Source organism: Phodopus roborovskii, unplaced genomic scaffold, assembly GCF_943737965.1.
Source record: "Phodopus roborovskii unplaced genomic scaffold, PHOROB, whole genome shotgun sequence".
NCBI lineage: Eukaryota > Metazoa > Chordata > Mammalia > Rodentia > Cricetidae > Phodopus > Phodopus roborovskii.
In genome coordinates, this window is record NW_026126480.1 from 50,537,926 (window position 1) to 50,559,002 (window position 21,077).

The following is a 21,077-nucleotide window of genomic DNA, read 5'->3' on the forward strand; positions in this document are numbered from 1 at the left end:
GGAGAGAGAGATTTATAGGCCTCTACCTACAGAAACAAGTTCCTACCTGACTTTGCCTGCCCATGGAGCAGTGATCTTGTTGGCAATAGCACCCATCACACAAAGCAGGATATAGGGGCTAGGGAGGCGAGGGATCCTCAGAGTCCAGATGTTAAAGCAGGCTAAACTCAACCCAGGACTGGTTCTCCATATCTTCACTCAGCATGATTTCAAGCCAAGAGCTGCAGGGTTGAGGATGCCCCAGGGATCACCTTCACTGGAAGAAGTGAGCACAGCTACAGGACCCTACATCTCTTGTCCAGTGGGTTTCCTCTTTCCTTTGGGTATTAGATTGCAGGGGTGCTCTGGAGGTTTCAACACATAATGGACTGCTGATGATCTACTTTGGTTTATTATCTCCATCTCCTAGTATGTCATGTCCATGATGGACATGCCTACCTGAGCCACATCCAAGAGGGGACAATAATAACACCCTTCTTCCTCCACCAGCCTCTTATCTCTCCCTATTATGGTATTTTGTTCATTTGAAGTAAACCATATTGTAGGACAGTTTTTATAATTATAATATCATTGCAAGTAAGTACATATATCCTCTCCAGGGCCTTAGGAACATAATGTTTCAGTATATGTTCATTGCTGCTGGCCAGTGGTACCCACCAATATCACACAGTTCATTCTCCTTGCTTCCTCAAAGTCCCCTTGTGTCCCTTTCCCATTCTGGGATCCATATAGGTTTCCATACAACCTGAGGATCTGACTTCTGAGGCTCCTCCAGGACAGAACTATTTCTTTCTATCCTTGATGTGACCATGGGTTCTGCAAGGGTCCTGAGCTGGATTGTATCACATTTTTCTCAACATTAGGTGAAGCTTTAGTTTAGGGAAGGAAGATGATCCCCTCTTCCACTAAGGGTGCCAACTGTTCACACAACTTATCCCTGTACCAGGGTTGGCCATCCCGACTGGGCTGTGTCTGTCTTGCTTGACAATTTTTTATATTGCTCTGTTCCTTTTTTTTCTACACTGTCCCTCTAGAAACCACCAGGACCTGGTCTGATCACCAGGAGAGACTCCAGGACATGGATCACACTGCTGACCCCTGTGGGGCCCAGTGGGGGCCATTTATGAAGGGACCCCCTGAGAATGAGATCTGGCCTCCTCCTGGATCAAAGCCATGGGCCCTGTTCCCCGGGGATCGGGAAGCTGAGCAGGCAGACAGGGTAGCAGGCCATCGCCCCAGGCAGGCGTGGGAATCCACACATGGCCCCTTCTCAAAGGCGGGTGCTGTCCCTGGGCCCCGGCAGGGTCCTGGAGCCTCTCTCATTGGGCACATCCTCGCCCAGCCTGGCCCATGGTGGAAATGCAAATCTAATTAGTCTGGCATTGAGCCCGTCTTAAAAGCATTAACAGAGCCTTAAACTGTGCTGTCGGATGGGGGTGAAGAAACGCCTTAGAGAGAAATTACCGGATGGTGACAAAGCCCCAATTTATTAGTCTTCTCCAATGGGGACTGTGCAAAGGACATTAATTACTTTAATGGGACTTATTTTGCTTCGTTGCCCAAAGTAATTGGTTTATTAACCTCTCCTTCCCTTTAGGGAAGGAGGGAGGGGTCGGGGGACCGGGTGGTGGCCCCGGGAGGGCCCTGCCCACTGTGTTGCTTCTGCCCAGCAGGCCAGCTCTGCACCCTGGGGCAGCCAGCACTCTGTCCCTGCTGGTTCTAACTGAAGCAGTGTCAACACCCCACTGTGAGCCAAGTTCTGGGGACACAGCCCTGAAGAAACAGAGCCCTCCAAAAAAAAAAAAAAAAAATGCACTGTCCCTGGGGCCATCAGCCCATAGCTATCACAGGTATCCTAGGAGAAAGGTACATAGCTTTGGGGAGGTAGACCTATGGGGCAGGCTTCCTGCAGAAGGGTCAGGTCGAAGGAAGGTGGGGCAGGGTAAAGGACACAGGGAGAGGAAGTGAATAACCAGGCCAGGTTGGGGATCATGATGGACAGTGTTCAGAGGCCAGCAGGAAGGTTCTAGGGAAGAGGAGAATGGGGCGGGGCTAGCCTGAGCAAGTAAGGCAACCAGCCCTGTGGAACCTGCTTCCTTAGCCTTTCCAGATGAGGCTAGATAACATGGTCACAGAACAGTGTCTCTGGTTTGGAGCAAGCCATCTTGGACACACGTCATGGAAAACTGCTTCTCTACGAGGATAGGACACTCTGGAAGGAAGCTCAGCCCAGGCTGTGAGAACAGTGTTAGGTTTGCAGAACTTCACAATATACCCACAGGGAAGGGCAGGGCCTAGTGCTGGGCAGGAGGCCAGCTCTTCCTTCATGGAGGCCCAGGAGTAGGCAGGGAACGGCCTGAACTACACCCTTGGCTTCCTAGACAGGCAGGAGCTCTCTTGACCCTAGCTCTTGGGTGAGTAGAGAGAAAAGTTTCCCCCACCTTTGGAAGCACAAGTTGGGCTGGTGTGCCCCCCACCTACTTCACCTAATGAGGCCCTGGGAGGAGGCCCATATGTAGATCCTAGAAGGGAGATGATATATTTGACACAGCAAATGAACTGAGGAACTTGGTGAGATGGACTAGAGCTGAAGGGTCTTCATGGGCTGTATTGCCATGAGCCCCCTCAGAATGTCCCCAGGGGTTTCCACAGATGGGCCTCATCCTGATAGTCTAGCCCTTACCTGCCCTGCACCTGGCTGGTGCCCTGGCCAGGCAAATTCAGAGAAATAGGAGTCCCAGGGGAGACCAGCTTACAAGGAGGACCCAAATGTAGGTGTAAGAGCCCCAGGAAGCCTGAGACATAGGGTCTTAAGAGATCACCAGAGCTCATAGTGGAGATCCTTCCTCTCCAACACCAAGCCCATTTCATCTGTGCTCAGGGTAGGCTAAGCTAAAGTCTACCCCTCCCTTTCTGGACCTTGGGGATTAGGCCTGCCTTGACACAAGCAAGATCTTGGGGGCTATGATCAGGCCCAGAAAGTAGAAGTCAGTAGGTCAGCATCCATGCCTCTTGTCAGTCTTTGCAGATGTCTTTGTCTTTGATTCTAACCTTGACTGAAGGGTAGCTCTTGGCTAACTGAATGGTGTGACAGCAGATATTTAGATGTGGTAGGGCTTGGTTCAGGCCTCTGAAATAGGGGGAGGCTTCAGGCCCTGTCAAGAAAGCCTCCCTGTTCTTAGAGTAAAAGTGAAGGGGGAATCCTGGTGAGCATTCACCTCATACCCAGGTTTTAGGAGGAAGGAGGTTTTGTCCCAGGCAAGCCTCGCAGACCTTAGTCTAACTTCTCCATCTGATTTGGGGGACCCATTCTTTCACTACCCACAGTGAAGTTCAACAGCCTCCAGTTTCCAGTGTGGAGCCAGAACCCACCATCCAAGTCTAGAAAAGGCTCTTTGGGAAGTGGCTTGGGGACAATGGTGGGGAACATGGGAAGTGAAGGGTGTTGGGGGGGGGCTGACTCCAGGATGTGGGACATGGAAGCAGCTAGAGATAAGATTGAACACTCTGCTCTGTGGAGAAGCATGAACTATGAAGGCTGCTCCAAGACGGTATGACCTGAGGCCAAAAGCTGAGCCTCTCTGGTCTCTGTCCTTATTTGTACAAGGGAGAAGATTTGAGACAGTAAACGTGTTTAAAAGCACAGGTACAGTGGTGACTGGGAAGCTTGCAGCCAAAAAAAAAAAAAAAAAAAAAGTATTAAAGGGGTTAAGGGAAGGAGAAGGAACATAGGCAAAAAGTCAACAAAGATGCTAAGGGACTAGGCTATTTTGCAGGGGAGCCTGGAGCAGAGTAGAAACTGCAGGCTCCCTATCTAAGGCCTGCTAGGTCTAGGATTTGGGTCAATGCTGGAGGATGCCATATATTCCAGGGTATGATGGAATTGGAGCAAGTCAGAGCCCTCAACCCAAGGGGTTGGCCACCAGGTAGGTTTGTGGGTGACCTAACAGGTCATGGAGTCCGTGAGAAAAACATCTGGACACATAGCAAAATGTCCCAGGGACCAATTCACCATGAGAACACAACGGCAGATTCATCCAGGACCTTCTGCCCATCTAGAAAGGCTGGGTCAGAGGTCCCAGGTTTGCCAGTCCCACACAACTTCAGGGGTTTGCTGTAGGGCTCTAGTGCTCTGGGCTGCTGAGTTCCTTTCCAGGAGCCCCAGAGAGCTACCTCCTGAATTCTTCTAGTTTAACTCACGTCTTTCCCCCTCCTGCTTGTAACCCAAGTGGCTGCAGAGGCCCTGGTTGGGCCCAGGTTGCTGTGTAGTTCACAAGGAAATACCCACAAATCACTTCTCTAGACATAGCCCATGTAATTCTTTTTAGACATTAGGAGTTTTCTCTCCCTTGTTTTAATCAACAAGTCCCCAATAAGCCATTTCAGTGAGGCCATTACCAACGGCCCCTAATCTCCCGGGGCTGCCGAGCGAAATGGGATCTCTCGGCTCTTTTGCTGAAAACGCTTTTCTTGTTTTCTTTCTCCAACGTGCTGGAAACCGGCCAACTCGCCAGTTCCATTAACTTAATGAGGGCTGACAGTCTGCAACAAACGTCCTCATAATCTCCTCAGGACTGGAACAGGGTCCTCCCCGGTGCTTGTTCAGACCCCCAACCTTCCTGGTTTCTCCCCAGGATTGAAATGGGTTCTCTCTAGTGCCTACTCACACCCCCAATCTTGCCAGCTTTTCACCTCTGTCCACCAGTTCCTCCTGATACAAACCTAGACAAAGACATGTTGGATTTTTTGTTTTGTTGGTTTGTTTTGTTTTTGTTTTTTGCCATTCCCACCCAGCAGCTCCACACAGGTTCCCCTAGACTTTCAAGCCATCGGTGTACCTTGGGGCACTAGTACCCTTGTCTCCCAGTGAATTTAGAGCCATTGTGTGAGTCTCAGCACTACCAGCATGTCTTGTCCTTGGTATTCCTTCCTCCCAGGATACTTCTTTGTCAACATGAAAACTTTTATCTATTCTTTTCTTTCTGGGTTCTCTAGCTCCTGAGACACCCAAAAAATAAAGAATTTACTGGAACCGTCTGAGTCCAAGAATAGCAATGGGTTTGAAGTTTTTCTTAAAAGGCAGGAAGTTTCCCTCTTCACCCTAGCCCACAGAAGCAAAGGGTGCCTTCTTTGGGAGAGGACCCAGGCCAGGTAGTCTCTACCAACAAAGTAAAGGGAGGGCTGAGCTGATACCCAAAGTGGACATCCACCCTCTCCCAGCAACCCCTCCTCTGGTGTGAAAACATGAGTCTCATTAGTGCTAAGAACTGTGGGGTGGGGCTGAAAACTCACCTGCATACCCAGTGGTCCACACTCTGAGTCAGGTCAGGTCAGCAGCTCCCCATCAACCACCCTTTCTGTTGTTTGTTCATTTTGATGGGTTTTTTGTTGTTTGTTTGTTTGTTTTTGTCTTTGTTTCTTGTGACAAGGTCTTAGTATAGGGCCTTGGTTTGTTTGGAACTCACTGTGTAGACCAGGCTAGCCTCAAAGTTGTGGCAATCTTCCTGCCTTTGTCTCCCAAGTGCCACCAAGCCTACCCATTCTCCTCCTTTCATGAGGCACACATCTCACGAAACCAGGCTGCTATTCTGAGATGTGTGCTTGTCCTGGATGGGCACCCCTGAGTGTCACTCTTCTTCTTCACTATGGGATGAACAAAAGAAGGCACAGGGATGGGCAGTGTCAAGTGCCTGGACATCTGTGGAAGCTACTGTACAGTGAACCTGCAGTCCATCTGCAAAAGGAGTCTCTCAGAAACACCCCTCCCGTCAGCATGAGGGCAGGGTGTACGCACAAATGGTGTTCGGCATGCCTGTGCTGCCTGATACTGCTTTCAGGGTAGCTTGTGTTTGCTTTTCATTTTATGTGGGCCTTTGGAATAGGAACTACACAGAGTCTCCTCAAGCCACACTGCTACATAAGCCTGCTCTCCCTGGACCAGTGTGCCTGGGCTGCTCACAGCTTTCATCTTCCACCTTGCATCCAACTCACCCTCTCCCACCCTGGTGGTGTGAGTCTCCTTGGATGAACAGTTTCTCAACTCTACCTAATCTTTTGAAATACAGCCCCCAAAACTGTCATTGTCTGACTACAGTCCTTTCCTTTGTCCTCACTTCACTTTCTGCCTTCTTAGCCATTCCAACTATGGTCAGAAAATATGAAATGGAAAATTCTAGAAATAAACAATGCGTAAGTTTTTAATTGCTTGTCATTCGGTAGTGAATGAGATTCATGCCATCACACTCTGTCCCACCTGGGATATGAGTCAGGCTCCTGTCCACCATATCCACACAGTTTATGCTACCTACCCATAAGGCACTGAGTAACTAACTGTCTCAGTCATCAGGTCTGTCATCTAGGTGTCACAAGGCTTGCCTTTAAACTCTTATTTTACTTAATAGTAAAGCATAATACAAAATAGTAAACATACATAAATAAATAAATAAATAAATAAATAAATAAATAAATAAATACACCAGTCATGGTGCTGGCCATTCATATATGCCAAAGAGAGGTCATAAAGTATATCCTTTGAATGAAAAGAAGAAAGTTCCTAAGTTAACAAGGAAAGAAAACTGTTGCAAGCTGAGTTGCCAAGACCCACGGGAAGAACAAATCTGTAAAACCATAAAGAAGGAAAAAGAAGACAGAGCTAATTGTGTTGTCTCTCTCTAGCTACACGGCTCAGAACTGCTCGTGGCTTTGGGTATCTGCTTGACATCTTGGCACTTGTTCCTTGTAGGTAAAGGGAACTACCATATCCACAGAAGTGCTTAGTTCATGCCCACTGCATAGGACAGACTGCTAGTGTGTCAAGCAGGGGCCTCACACACATAGCCTGGCCCCCACTCTCCTCTCCAGACTGGGCCACTCCTGGATGTCCTATTGTCCCCAAATTCTACCCTTCATCCCCTTGACTTACCTAGCAAAGGCAGCCTACTCTGGTCTATGTTTCCCATCCCCATCTCCCCACCCCCACCCCACCACCCCATTTCCCACCCCCACCCCCGGGCTGGTTCAGCTCCTTAGGAAGCCCTTCCACACCAGCTTCCCTCACTCTTACCTGCTCCCTTCCGGTGTCCCCACCAAGGACAATGCTGGTGGTATGGAGTAGAGCTTATTTAGGTTTTCTTCTGGTCTTAGGACTACTATGGAGGGTAGATCCTGTTATAATCTGCCTTCACCCCCAGGACATGTAGGCTCCATCTGAGGCCCATAGCATAGGTCACAGGTTTCTGCTGAGGCACTTTTCTGTAAAGCCTCTTCCCCACACATCGGCACTCACCTCTGTAGTAGACTTGTGTGACACCATCATCCCCAGGCCTGAGAGGCCTCTGAGAAAGAATCAGGCCTGCCCACTCTTCTTGCACCACAAGACAGCCCTCTGCAGTTTGGGGATCAAGCTTTATTGTGCTGCACTGTGCTGAGTTGGGTTCACTTGTGTTCACCTCTATGATGCTCAACTGAGGTGATTTCTACCAAGGGAGTTGATATGAATTCAACCAATGCACTTAGGTGAGGGGGAACTAATAACTGTATTACCTGGTCTAGGCTGTGTGGTCTCTGAGGGTCCTAGGAACATTATAGTGTCTGCCATTTGGGAGTCTATAACAAAACACCTTCAGCTGGAAAATGTATGAGTGGGGGTGTATCATTCAGCATCTGGGAAGTACTATTCAAGTGTTTCATGAGGGCTCTGGCTGGGGAGAAGAGTGAACAAGTTCTTGAGCAGCAGAGACTACTGGCAATGATGATTTCTTCTCTTCCTCTGCCTCTGCTGCTTCTTTTTGAGATAGAGTTTCATGTACCCTAGTCTGGTCCCAAACTCACTATGTAGTTGACAATGCCCTTGAACTTCTGATCCTTCTGTCTCTACCTCCTCAGTAATGAAATTATAGATGCGCATCACCTGGCTTATGCCAGGAATGAGACCTAAGGATTTGGTGCCTGCTAAGCAAGAACTTGTCAGAGCCACATCCCCAGCCCTTCAGGCTTCTTTAAAAAGAATACTAATCCTATTCATGCAGCTTTGCCCTCATGACCTAATCCCTTCCCAGAGACTCCACTTTCTAGTGCCATCACACTGAGAATGCCTCATCCATGCATGAGACTTACAGACAGATCATACATTGCAGTATAACCACCCAGCTCATAACTTTCAAACTTGGCTTCCTCAAGTTCATGTCCTTTTCACATGCTCACACAGTCACTGAATCCCCAGAGCCCTCAAGATCTTATCTTATTGCAGTACCGACACAAGAGTCTCCAGTGTCCAAAATGAGTGAGCCCAGGGTCAGACTCATCCTGGGGCAAATTGGTCTCCAGAGCTATTAGCCTGTGAAATCACAAAGGCTGTGAGCTTCCAAATGGCTATAGTGAGGCCCCCCCTGAAGAAGATATCCCCTCACAAAAGGAAGACATAAACAAGAATAAAAGAGTGGCAGGTCTCAAGGACATCCAAACCTGAGAGGACAGATAGCACTAACTGTTAAAGACTGAGACTCATTAGTCTTTGTCCCACTTTCTGGGAACACTGAGCCAAGACTCCACGTAGAAGTGACACTGTGACTTGACTGGATATATCCAGTATGTTATCCAGACAGGTGTTTGATGCTGACAGCTCTGCCATTCTGGGTTTTAGAGACAAGACTACCCCCATGGCTGGACTAGGAATTTCTCTTGTATTCCCACCCTGCAGCTCTGCCTCAGCTCTGTAGTTCTTTGGGGTATCTTCTGAGTGGAGACAGCTCTACCCTCAGCTCCTATACCTGCTATAAATGGCCCTATGAAGGCCACCAAGACTTGCCATCCCCTGGAGGGGTATTCACTGTGTCAACACTTTACTTGACCACTGAAGCCCCACTTGGGGCATCCCAGGGATCCTGAACTGGAACTCAGGAAGCAGAGGCTTGGGACATACGCCCTGAGGTTCCCTGAAATACCCCTGTGGTGTCTGTGTCACCTGATAGGCAGTACCAGCTCTCCCTCTGTCACACCATGTTCTGACCTCCTCCCTTTCTGCTTTCTCGTGGACACACCTTTTTTCTTCCTTTTCCATTTGGTTGATTAGTTTGAAAGAGGGTCTTAATGTGTATCTTGCTGTGTAGTCCTGGCTGGCCTGGTACTAGCTCAGGCTGACTTGGATTATAGGCCATCATTCTGTCTCTGCCTCCTGAATGTCAAGACTACAGGACCATGTCTGGAGCCATTTTATTCTCTTTCTTCTTTCTGGTAGCTGAGTCTTATCCAGGTTGGTATGTTTTGCTTTCCTTGTGATTGTCACTGGCTTGTGACTCTCCTTTCACTCTGTTACAAACAATCAAGAGAAACTAGGTAGCACCACCAACACTTTGCTGAGGGATATCCTCTGCTAAACAGCCTTGGTAATTTCTCAGAAGTGCCATCCTATACAGACACTAAGGCCCTGGGACACAATCCCACCAGGTTCTTTGCTGTTTCATAGCTCTATGTTTCCACCAAGCCCTCACCAGAATGTTCTTTCCTGTCCCCATTCCTACTAGAATCTCAGCTGTAGCTCATTGCTACAGGAAGTCTCTAAAGCTCTAGTCTTCCGAGGCCACACCCAGGCCATCCTCAGTCTCCCTTCATGTACTTCAGAGCCCTTCTGGCCCCTGCCTGTTCCTTCTTCCAACACTGCCACCATATCTTTCATCAGCGCCCCATACTCAGTGTCAAGTTCAGTACTAGCCTTAGATTGGGAGATTTACAAACAATAAAGATTTACTATACACAATCCTAAAGACTGAAAACATCCCATCAAGGCTCTGACAGATTCAGTGTCTAGTGAAGACTATGTCTGCCTCATAGATAGTGTCTTCTGTGTGTCCTGTGGCAGATGGCAGAAGGGCAAAAAGAGATAACTAAACCCCCTCAGGCTTCTTGCATAAGATCATTAACCCTATTCATGTGGGTGTCCCTCTCATGACCTAATGTCCTCCCAAAGGCCCCACCACAGTCTCCTTGGAGATGAAGTTTTAGTGTATGCAGACACTCAGACCCAAGAGCCTTGACTCTGGGGAAACAGAATTGCCCTCCTCTTTCAGCTCCGGGACAGTTGAAATGGGTGACCTTTGCATTGCAGCCACCTGCCCCCTGAGACCCTGCAGAATGTTAGTGCCAAACAAGAATGTCTGCTATGGCTGGCCTGGGCAGGGGCCCAGCAAGGGGTGGCTCACATTGATGGCTGATATGGAAATAATTTGACAAAGACACAAGAACCACCCGTTGAACACTGTATGTGATGAGACATCACTTAGACCCTGCCAAGGGAGTCAAAATTCACTGACACCGGGCTGTGGACTACCCTGAGAATGCAGATGTCATCGGGCGTAGTAGGGAGCTACAGCAAGGATTGCATTGTTGGGCGGGGGAATCACAGGAGCTGGGATTTGTCCCTTGGAAGCATTGCCTGTGATCCACAGTCTGGGGATTGGGTCGACAGGGTGAGGATGGGCTGCTGTGCCCAAAGGGAGGGAATGAAATCAACTTTAGGGCCCCTTGGGTGCTTGCCAGGGTTCCTGCTGGGACACCCTGAAAAAAGGGATCTCTCTACTTTTCAGACCCTCCCTATGTCTCTGAGCTCTCTGCAGCAACCTATAGGGCAACCATTCCTGCTACAATGCTCACCTCAGTACACACGTCAGCATGGCCGCACTCTGCAGCCATCACCACTAGTTAACCTTATAGCATTTCATCACCCTCAAAAGCCACCTTCACCCATCAGCAGTCACTCCCTATCCCCACCCCCTGCCTACAGAATCACCAATCTTGAATTTCTACAGTGTGCTATTCTGAGCATTTCATAGAACTGGAGGTCTATAGGATGGGGTCCACCGTGGCTGGCTTCCTTCTCCTAGCACAAGGCCCTGTAGGTTTATCCATTTTGTGATACATGTCAACACTCTTAGTTTGTATAGCTGAATGATATTCAGTTGTATGGACAAACCATGTCTGTCTATTGATGGATTTTTGGATCTATTCTGAACATTACTATGACACTCACATTGGAGTTGTTACTTAAATGTATGTCCTCAATTCTTGGGATATATATGTAGAGGTGGGGTTTTTGTTATACATTTTGAAGAACCACCAGCCTGCTTCCACTATAGCAGAGGAAGCACATTTTGATGGTCAGTGAATGTATAACCACCACTTTGAAAATGTGGTATCACCTCTAAGACGAAGGAGTCACATAGCTGATGAGCAAGGGATGTCTGGCTTTTCACTCACAGCAAACTCTGGTATTCAGAACTCAAGAAGGGAATGTGTGTCATAGCACTGTCCACAGGCCTGAGGCCTAGCACTAGCCACACCCTTGTCAAGAGGAAAGAAATTAATAAACATGGATGTTCATACTAAGGAGACTGAACCAGTGACAGACAGGGGCATAAGAGGCTCTAGGCAATGGAGTAATAATACCAAGGCAGGGCTTAATAACCTTTGCTTAAGTTTATCTACTCATTTGTTTTGAGACAGGGTCTCACTCTCTAGCCCAGGCTGGCCTCATACTCACAGTAATTCTTCTGCCTCAGCTTCCAGAGTGCTGGGATTATAGGTATGTGCAACCATGCCCAGCTCTTTTATTTCATTGAATCACAAAAATTAAAAAAAAAAAAGTACATGCCTTCTAGGAACACACACACACACACACACACACACACACACACACACACACACACACACACACACACATATATATATATATAATAAAAATATACATGAAAACAAAAACCAAGAGATAAAGAATATAGGATTCAGGTTAGTGGTGACTACAGTCAAGACTGAAGGTTCTCAAGACCACAATCATGGTTGACGAGGGAACTTCCTGGTAACATATGCATGGAGCCCCACTTTTCACCCACTTTTAGGCCTTCCAGGGTGGTAGAAAAAGAATAGAGTCATATCTCCTCAGGCCAGGCCTGGAATGAAGGGTTTCAAGCAGCCTCCAGTTTGTCAAGCATTTTTCTCTAATAGCTCATGCTCGCTCCCTGGATTCCGTGAAGAAACCTTACATGGCCCAAGGCTATGCAGGCATTCAGTGGCCTTTCACAGCCTGATGTCTCTACCTTCCTGTTCAAGGCCTGACAAACAAGCTTTTCAGCTGTGGCGCAGGAGGAATCACAGTATCTGTCTCCTATGGTGTCCAAGCACATCTACTGAGAACACTGGTTTCCGTCTGGTTGAGACAGATCTTTGGTGATAGACTCAGAGGCCACATATGTGTTTATGACATCTAAGGTCTTGCTCTGTCCCATAGCCCTGCCAGCCATGCAGCTTTACTGGGATTTTTTTTTTGTGCTGTGTGTGTGTGTGTGTGTGTGTGTGTGTGTGTGTGTGTGTACATGTACATGTTCATTTGTGTAATACAGGCATGCAGGCCACAGTGCACATAAGGTGGTTAGAGGATGACCTCAGGTATTTGCCCTGCCTTCCACTTTGTACCATTCTCAGTGCAGGCTGGCCTCCTGCAAGATCCCAGAGATTCTCCCATCTCTGCCTCCTATCTCACCGAGGGAGCCCTGGGATGACAAATGTGCACTACTCCACTTTGCTGTACATGGGTTCTGGAGATTCAAACTCATCTCATGCTTGTATGACGTGCACTTTACCCTGTGAGCCATTTCGCCAACTCTATGACTTCTATGACCCCTGTTTGTTTGTTTGTTTGTTTGTTTGTTTGTTTAAGACAGGGTCTCATTTAGCCCCAGGTGGCTTCAAACTCTGTATTAGCCAAGGATGATCTTGCATTTCTGATCTGGTTTCCAACTCCAGAGTGCTACGATTACAGGATGAGCCACCACACCTGGTTTATGTGAGATCAAACCTAGGGGCTTCACACATTCTCCATCTCACTGTGATACTTGAACTCTGATTGTGTAAGTCTTCAGCATTGTGGCTGTTTTTGCAGAATCACCATGGCAGAGACATAAGGCTTTGAAAGGCCACTGGATGCCTGCATAGCCTTGGGTTAGGTAAAGGTGCTTGGTATTTTCATAAAGATTTTAAGATCAGATTATCAATTTCAAAAGGTAGAAAAATGTTGAAAATGATAGAAACTGGAATGAGATATCTGTACCAAAGTTTAAAGAAAATATTCTTGTAAGTAATAAGGGGTTCTTTTGTTGTTGCTTTTTTGTTTGAGACAGGGTCTCACTGTATTGCTCTGGTTGTCCTAGAACCCACTATATAGTCCAGAATGACTTTGAACTCACAGAGATCTGCCTCTGCTTCCCAAATGCTGGGATTAAAGGTATGTGTCACTATGCACAGCTACATTGAGGGCTTTTAAAAATGTTTTATTTTTTTTATTTGTGTGAGTGTTCTGCCAGCATATATTGTGTACCGTGTGCATGCAGTACCCTCGAGATCAGAAGAAGTCTGATCTTTCTTGGGACTGGAGTTCCAGATGGTTGTGAGCTGTCGTGTGGGTGTTAAGAATCAAACATATATACTCTAGAAGAGCAATCCAATGTTCTTTATCATGGAGCCATCTCTCTAACCCCCCAGATAACATGTTACAGACTCCATGAATTCAAGTCACCTTCAGCTCTCACTAGTGATCAGTGCTTGTCTGCCTGTAGGCCTCTCCTGTGAGCAATTTAAACACACGTATTAACTTTGACACAATTACAGTTAGTGTCTTCATTCTTTGGTCTAATTGTTTGTTGCTAGCAGATAAAAGATAATGGACTGTTAGCTTCCTACTTTTAGTAGAACCAAGCTTGCTTCCTCTTCTAATCCCAAATTTCTGGGATTACAGACACATGAGCTACCATGTCCATGCCCAGCAATGTCAGGGTTCTGCTAAATTCATTTTTTGGGGATGGGGGCGTTTTGGTTTGGTTTTTGTTGTTTAGTTGTTTAGTGTTGTTTTGATTTTTTTCGTTTTTTTCACAGGGTCTCTCTATGTAGCCCTGGCTGTCCTGGAACTCACTATGTAGACCAGGCTGGCCTTGAACTCACAGAGATCTGGCTGTTTGTGCCTCCCAAGTATTCTACTATTAAATTACATTTTATTTGTATGGGGAGTGAACCTGCTACAGCATGTATGTGGAGGTCAGAAGACACCTTGTGGGAATCATTCTCTTTTTCTAATATGTGGGTTCTGGGGATTGAACTCCAGTTACCAGGCTTGTTAGCAAGCTCTTTTACCCAGTGAACCATTTTGCCAGATCCTGCCTTTTCTCACCTTAATGCACAGGCTGAAATTTTTTGGAGAATGTTATAAAATATGGGACACACCATCTCAGGAACAAAGTGATTTCTCCATTATCATTAAACATGATGTGTACTTAGTATTTAGGATTTTTTGTTTGTTTGTTTGTTTGTTTCAATTTTCATTTTTATTCTTTTTTTTTTAATTTGTGTTTCCTACTTTGCTAGGAGTTATGTTTTTAATTAGGACTAAGCCTTGAACTTTATCAAGTGCTTTTCTGCATCTTTTGAGTTGATTATATGTTTTTCCTTGTTCTGTTGATGTGGTGAACTCTGTTGATTGATTTTCAAATGTTAAGCCAGCCTTGCATAACTGGATTAAGCCACACTGATCCTGCATCTTGAGCCCTGGTTCTCACAGGCTGCAGGATTTTAGAGGCTGCCTCCACATCCAGGACAGACATCACTTGAGTTTTCTTTCAGGAATATCCTTGTCAGATTTGGGTATCAAGGCCAGGTTGCCTCATAAAAGCCCTGTAAGAAGCTTTGATATAGTTGTGAAGTTCTTCCTCATGTATTGGGAAGAACTCACTGGTGAAGTCTTCTGGACCAACTTCTTTGTGGAAAGATCATTAAAATTCCAAGTGTAATTCCATTAACATAGGGTAGTTTGTATTTATTTCTTCTTTTCTTAAAACCCATTTTGATGAGTTAATCTATTTTATCTATATTATCAAAATTGTTTTTGTTCATATTATCCTCTGAATAGATTTTTTTTTTTTAAATGTCTCTAGCTCCACAATGGTGTTCATTTTTAAACTCCCAACACTGGTGATTTATGATTCCCCCTCACCCTGTTCCATCTGTCTTGCTAAAAATTTTATCAATTTTATTAGTATCTTTGGAAAGCCAAATGTTAGCTTTGTTGATTTTCTTTAATGCAACATTCATTTTTTATTTCAGAATCTTATGGCCTTATTTTTATTATCTCTTCTTCTTTCAGGTTTAAATTTGCTTTGTATTTAGTTTTTTGGTTGTTGTTTTGGTTTGGTTTGTTTTTTAACTTGAGCTGGATCTCAGCCTCCCATCTAGGAAACACATTTAAAGCCATATATTATCTTCCCCTCAGTGTCCATATTTCAATGTTCCTCCAACATTTGTTTAACTATATTTTTTAGAGACATGATTTTTAAATTTTTATCACATTTATTTACATGTGTATGTGTGGGGGGTGCATGTACCATGGCCCATATGTGGAGGTCAGAGGACAACTTTTGAGAGTTGCTTTTTCTCCTTCTACCATGCAAGTCTCAGGGATCAAATTCAGCTCTTCATGTTTGGTAGCAAGCACCCTTACCCACCCAGCCATCTTGCCTAGGTTTTTTCTTTCTTTTTTGGTTTTTCAAGACAGGGTTTCTCTGTATAGCTTTGGAGCCTGTTCTGGAGCTCACTCAGTAGACCAAGAATAGCATCTTGCTAAGTAGCCTAGGTCAGCCTCAAACTTGTGATCTTCAAGACTTGGCTTCCTGAGTTACTGAGATTAGAAGTCTGCACCACACACTCAATGTAACTATAACTTTTGATATATTTCTATTATTCAGTTAGAACTATTTTCTAATTTGTGTAATATTCTTTGGGTTACTTAGATCATTTTACTTCCAAAACACTTGGGATTTCCTAGTGATATCTTTGATTTGTAGTTTAATTTTATTGTGGTCATACAAAACATGAATTAATTTCTTTGAAATTTGTTGAAACTTGTTTTTTAAACCTAGCACTTGGTACCTTTGTAAATACTTCTGTGTGCTTGCCTGCAATGGTGTGGTTTTGTCCATGTCAGTTAGGGTGGACTGACACTCAGATTGTTCATATTCGTCTCTGTTGATGTTGATGCTTTGTTCAAATCTCCCATTATGGTTGTAGATTTTCTTGTACCATTTTGTTCTCCCGGTTTGCTTTTAATATTTTAAGGTTATAGTTATAGGTACATACAGATTTGGAATTGACCTTTTCCTGCCAAACTAACAAACTAACACTTTTTCATATAGGTGTGGGTGGAAACCCTGAACAACCTTGGATGCCATTCTTCAAGTGCTAAGCATTTTTTTTTTTTTTTTTTTTTTTTTTTTGAGACAGGATCACTCACTGGCCTGGAACTTACCAGCTGGGCTATGATTACCAACATGAGCCCCAGGGATCTTCCTGTCTCTACTCTTCAGCCATAGAATTGCAAACACAGGCTACTATACCTGGTTTTTTGTTTGTTGGTTGGTTTTTAATGCAGGTTCTGGAGAAGGAACTCAGGTCCTTGTTCTTGTAAGACAAGCACTTTATCAGCTAGCTCTGAGCTGATAATTTGTAACTCAGAAATCTTCTTTGTCTGACTCTGAAGTGCCTGGTGCTGGTTTGCAGATGCCTGTGTGTAGAGAGCTATGCTAGGACACCCGTTTCTCTGCCCCTTCCTTTCAGTCTCTCTTTGTTTATGCTTTTAGTGAGTTCATGTCATTGTTTTTAATCCTGACTGACAGTCCTGATCTATTTAATGGAATATCAGTTCACTTAAATGCACATTCTCTGCATCTTATTCTTATTCATTTTTTCTTTTTATTTTTCTTCTTTCTCTTTTTAAACGACATTGCCTCTTTTATCAAACCACCTATTACATTCTTAATTTCTACTATTGTATTGCCCTTTCTTTCTCTCTTTTTTTTTTACTCATGATTATTTATATTTAATTAATCAATTCATTTTGGAGGGAATCATAGAATGAGATTGAGACAGCATCTCTGGTAACCCAGGCCAGCCTCAAACCTCTGTGTAGCCAAGGATGACCTTGAACCTCCAGATCCTTCCTCCTGCCTTTACCTCCCAAGTGCTGGAATGACAGGCATGTGCTACCATGCCTGACTTTTATAGAATTTCTTTTTCAGTGTTTGGAGATAACTTTTATCATATGGCGAAATCCCTCATTTTTCCATCTGCTTTCTTGACTCTATCTATCACAGTTATCTTAAAGTTCTCATCTAGAAAGTCTGATGCAAACCACAGCTATCTATATACCAATGACTCTGTAGGTCAGACTCTGGGCTGCTCTGCTGGGTGCACTCCTGGAGGCAGAACACTCACTTGGTGGCTGAGCAGTGTCAGCCTCACATGCCTGAAGCTGTCAGCTGTCATCCGAACCCTTCAACTCTCCTCCTTCACTCAGCTTTTCCAGCAGGCTAGCTCGGACTTGTCCAGGAGGCAGACGTTTTCTGAGAGGGTAAAAGTGAAATCTGCAGGTCTTTTGAGGCTGAAGCTTCAACACATAGCCTGCTTCCACCATGGTGGAAACAGACTGGGATCTTTAATGGCAGGAACAAAGAGGGATTTTCAGCTTTCTTCCCCCCCCCCCTTGTTTTATTTAAATTAGAAACAAGCTTGTTTTACATGTCAATCCTAGTTCCCTCTCCCTCGCCTTCTCCCCTGTCCCCCACCAATCCCCTACCCCATCCCTTTTCTGCTCCCCAGGGAGGGTGAGGCCTTCCATGGGGGATCTTCAAAGTCTGTCATAACATTTGGAGCAAGGCCTAGGCCTTTCCCTGTGTGTCTAGGCTGAGAGAGTATCGGGTTCCCAAAATCCATTCATATACTAGGGATAAATACAGATCCACTACCAGAGGCCCCATAGACTGCCCAGTCCTCCTAACTGACACCCACATTCAGGGGGTCTAGGTTGGGCCTATGCTGGTTTCCCAGCTATCAGTTTGGGGTCCATGAGCTCCCTCTTGTTCAGGTCATCTGTTTCTGTGGATTTCTCCAGCCTGGTCTTGACCCCTTTGTTCATCACTCCTCCCTCTCTGCAACTGGATTCCAGGAGTTCAGCCCAGTGTTTAGCTGTGGGTGTCTGCTTCTGCTTCCATCAGCTACTGGATGAAGGCTCTAGGATGGTGTATAAGGTGATCATCAATCTCATTATCAGGGAAGGGTGTTTAAGGTAGCCTCTCCACTATTGCTCAGATTGTTAGTTAAGGTCATCCTTGTAGATCTCTGAATGTTTCCCTAGTGCCAGATTTCTCTTTAAATCTATAATGGCTCCCTCTATTATGCTATCTCTTTTCTTGCTCTTCTTTATTCTTTCCCCGACTCAACCTTCCTGCTCCCTCATGTCCTTCTCTCCCCTCCTCTTCTCCCCTTCTCTTTCTCCTAATTCCCTCTCCCCTTTCCCCATGCTCCCAATTTGCTCAGGAGATCTTGTCCCTTTCGCCTTCTCTGGGGAACCGTATGTCTCTCTTAGTGTCCTCCTTGTTCCTAGCTTCTCTGTCAGTGTGGATTGTAGGCTGCTAATCCTTTGCTCTATGTCTAAAATCCATATATGAATGAGTACATACCATGTTTGCCTTTTTGTAACTGTGTTACCTCACTCAGGATGGTTTTCTTCTAGTTCCATCTATTTGCCTATGAATTTCAAGATTCCATTGTTTTGTTTTTTTTTCCAATTTTCAGCTACCTTTAACAGCCACTATTTTCATACTCCTCCCTAAAACAGAGTTCTTTCTCTTTCCAACACACTTAGAGGTCTCACCACCACATGTAGCCTTCTGTCATCTGCCTGTTTTGTTTTCTGGTTCTAAAGTCAATGCCAAATATTATATATACAAGGTTGATGTCACAATGTCCCACCTTTGAATTCTAAAATAACTTCCTTTTTTCTTCCCTTCCTTCTTTCCTTCCTTTCTTTCTCTCTTCTACTCAGTGCTAGGGATTGAAGCCAGTTCGTGCTAGGCAAGCATTCTACCACTGATCTATGTTCCCAGCCCTACCCCCCGCTTTTTGAGACTGGGTCTCACTATGTAGTCCTAATTAGCCTAGAATTCACTATCTAGTCCAGGCAAGCCTCCAAGTCACAGAGATCCACCTGCCTCTGCTTCCTGAATGTGCCAACACATCTAGCTCCCCTGCTTCTTTTTTTGTTTGTTTGTTTTTTTAACTTTCAAAAATGTTTTGTTTATTTATTTTATATAGATGGTGCTCTCTCTCTCTCTCTCTCTCTCTCTCTCTCTGTGTGTGTGTGTGTGTGTGTGTGTGTGTGTGTGTGTGTGTGTGTGTGGTGTCCTTGGAGTTCAGAAGAGGATTTTGGATCCCCTGGAACTAGAGTTAGAGATAGTTGTAAGGTACCATGTGGGTGCTGGAAACTGAACCCAGTACTACTGGAAGTACAAGCATCAAGTACTCTTAACTGCTGAGCCATCTCTTCAGGCAAGTTGTTGAGGCTGGCCTTGAACTCTATTACCCAGGAAGGGCCTGAACTTAAGATCCTCCTGCCTCAGCCTTCTAAATATCTGGGAGTATGTGTCCAGTTTCTGGTTTCTTTATCAGCTACCTATTACTGAGCAGCAAATCATAAGCAAATGTTGTGGTTTAACAAGTACTTGTCTTGCTCACAACCCCATGGTCAGGAGCTTGGATTTAGCTCTGCTGGAAGGTGGCTCTGTGGTTGTGCTGGGAATGACTCAGACAGCAGCAGGCACCGGTAGCCTGCTTATGGCTGGGTGGTCCAAGATGGCTGTCACATGTTGACAATCAGTGCTGGCTGATAGCTGGGTACCTCCACTCACCTCCCTGCAACCACTCCTGCCACAATCTCAACACCTGTGGTTTTCACACATGGTGAGCTGCCCAGGACTCTATAGTCACATGAGGTCACAAGGTCAGCTCAAATCCAAACAGTGCAAAAACAACTATCTCCTGAGGCTGAGAGAGTCTTTAGCAGTTGAGATTGCAGAATGCAAAACACCTGCAGATCTCTATCTAGAATGTTTTTTCCCTTATTTTTCAACTTTTATATATGTACAAAACAAACAAACAAACAAACAAACAAAAACCCCAGAAATTCCAAGATCTCTCTGTACAGATGTGTAGGTTTTCCTCTAATATGAAAAGTAAATCTAGGCTAGTTTGGGCTTGAGGTTTTGCAGGGACCTCAACCAAAATTTTTGGCTGTTTCCTAGGGCCCCATCCTAGAATGGTCTGAATCCCAAGCTTGCTGTCCCCAGTGGCAAGAGCCTGCTGGCTTCTCTGCTTTTTTTTTTTTTTTTTTTTTTTTTTAAACTCCCTCCCAGCAGCCACTATTGCTCTATGAGAACCCACAGCTATTTCCAAGGGGGAACTGTGTGAAAAAAGATACCCTGATAGCCTTTGTTCTCTGGAATCCTGTCACTTGTATCCTGGTGGCTCTGTAGCCCAGGCTCCACTGTTTTCCTCCCAGCCCAGGAAGCCCCACCATCCCATCTGGTGTAGACATTTCCCACACTTCTCTGAGAAGGAAGCACAGCCTGGAGGGTAGGCTGGCTTCCTCTGGCCTCTTGTTTTCTGGGCTCGGGGCCCTTCAAGTCTAGCTTTCCCAGAGGCTCCCAGCAGCTCTCTGTTGCCAATGCGGTTTAGTCTGGCTGGTCAGATTTGAGCTTCACAGATGCTCCCGGCTTCTCCATTGCCTTGATGCCTTCCAGTCTTATTTCTGTGTACACAGATGCCTGGTCACAGGCCTGCTTTCTCCAGTGATGTTTCTAAAGGGATCTTTCTAGAAGGAGCTTTAGAGATAAACCAGTTAAGAATCCTGATCAGTCTCAGGGAACAGTGCCCTCATTAACAGGGCTGAGGTCCTACCTCCTCCAAGGGCATTCCCTGACTCTGCTGCTAGAGTTGCAACCCTTGCAAACTAGGGGTACAAACACCCACTCTGGTTCCAAAATACAAGCAGGGAAAGGGTCCTTATCCCCACCTGTGGTGAGACAACCTTCCCTTTCCTCTTTAGAAACACCTAGCCTCTGACTACTCTAGATGCAGGGCAAACCCTGGATAGAATGTTCTTATTGTTCCTGGAGAGACTATCCATGTTTGGCCAGGGTACCTTTGGCATGTGT

At 45.6% G+C, this 21,077-nt stretch overlaps 1 protein-coding gene across 1 annotated transcript in view; it reads left to right on the forward strand.

Moving 5' to 3' along the window:
- Kcnq1 (potassium voltage-gated channel subfamily Q member 1) overlaps window positions 1-21,077 on the forward strand; it is a 314,995-nt gene that overhangs the window by 225,832 nt on the left and 68,086 nt on the right. The window lies entirely within an intron of this gene.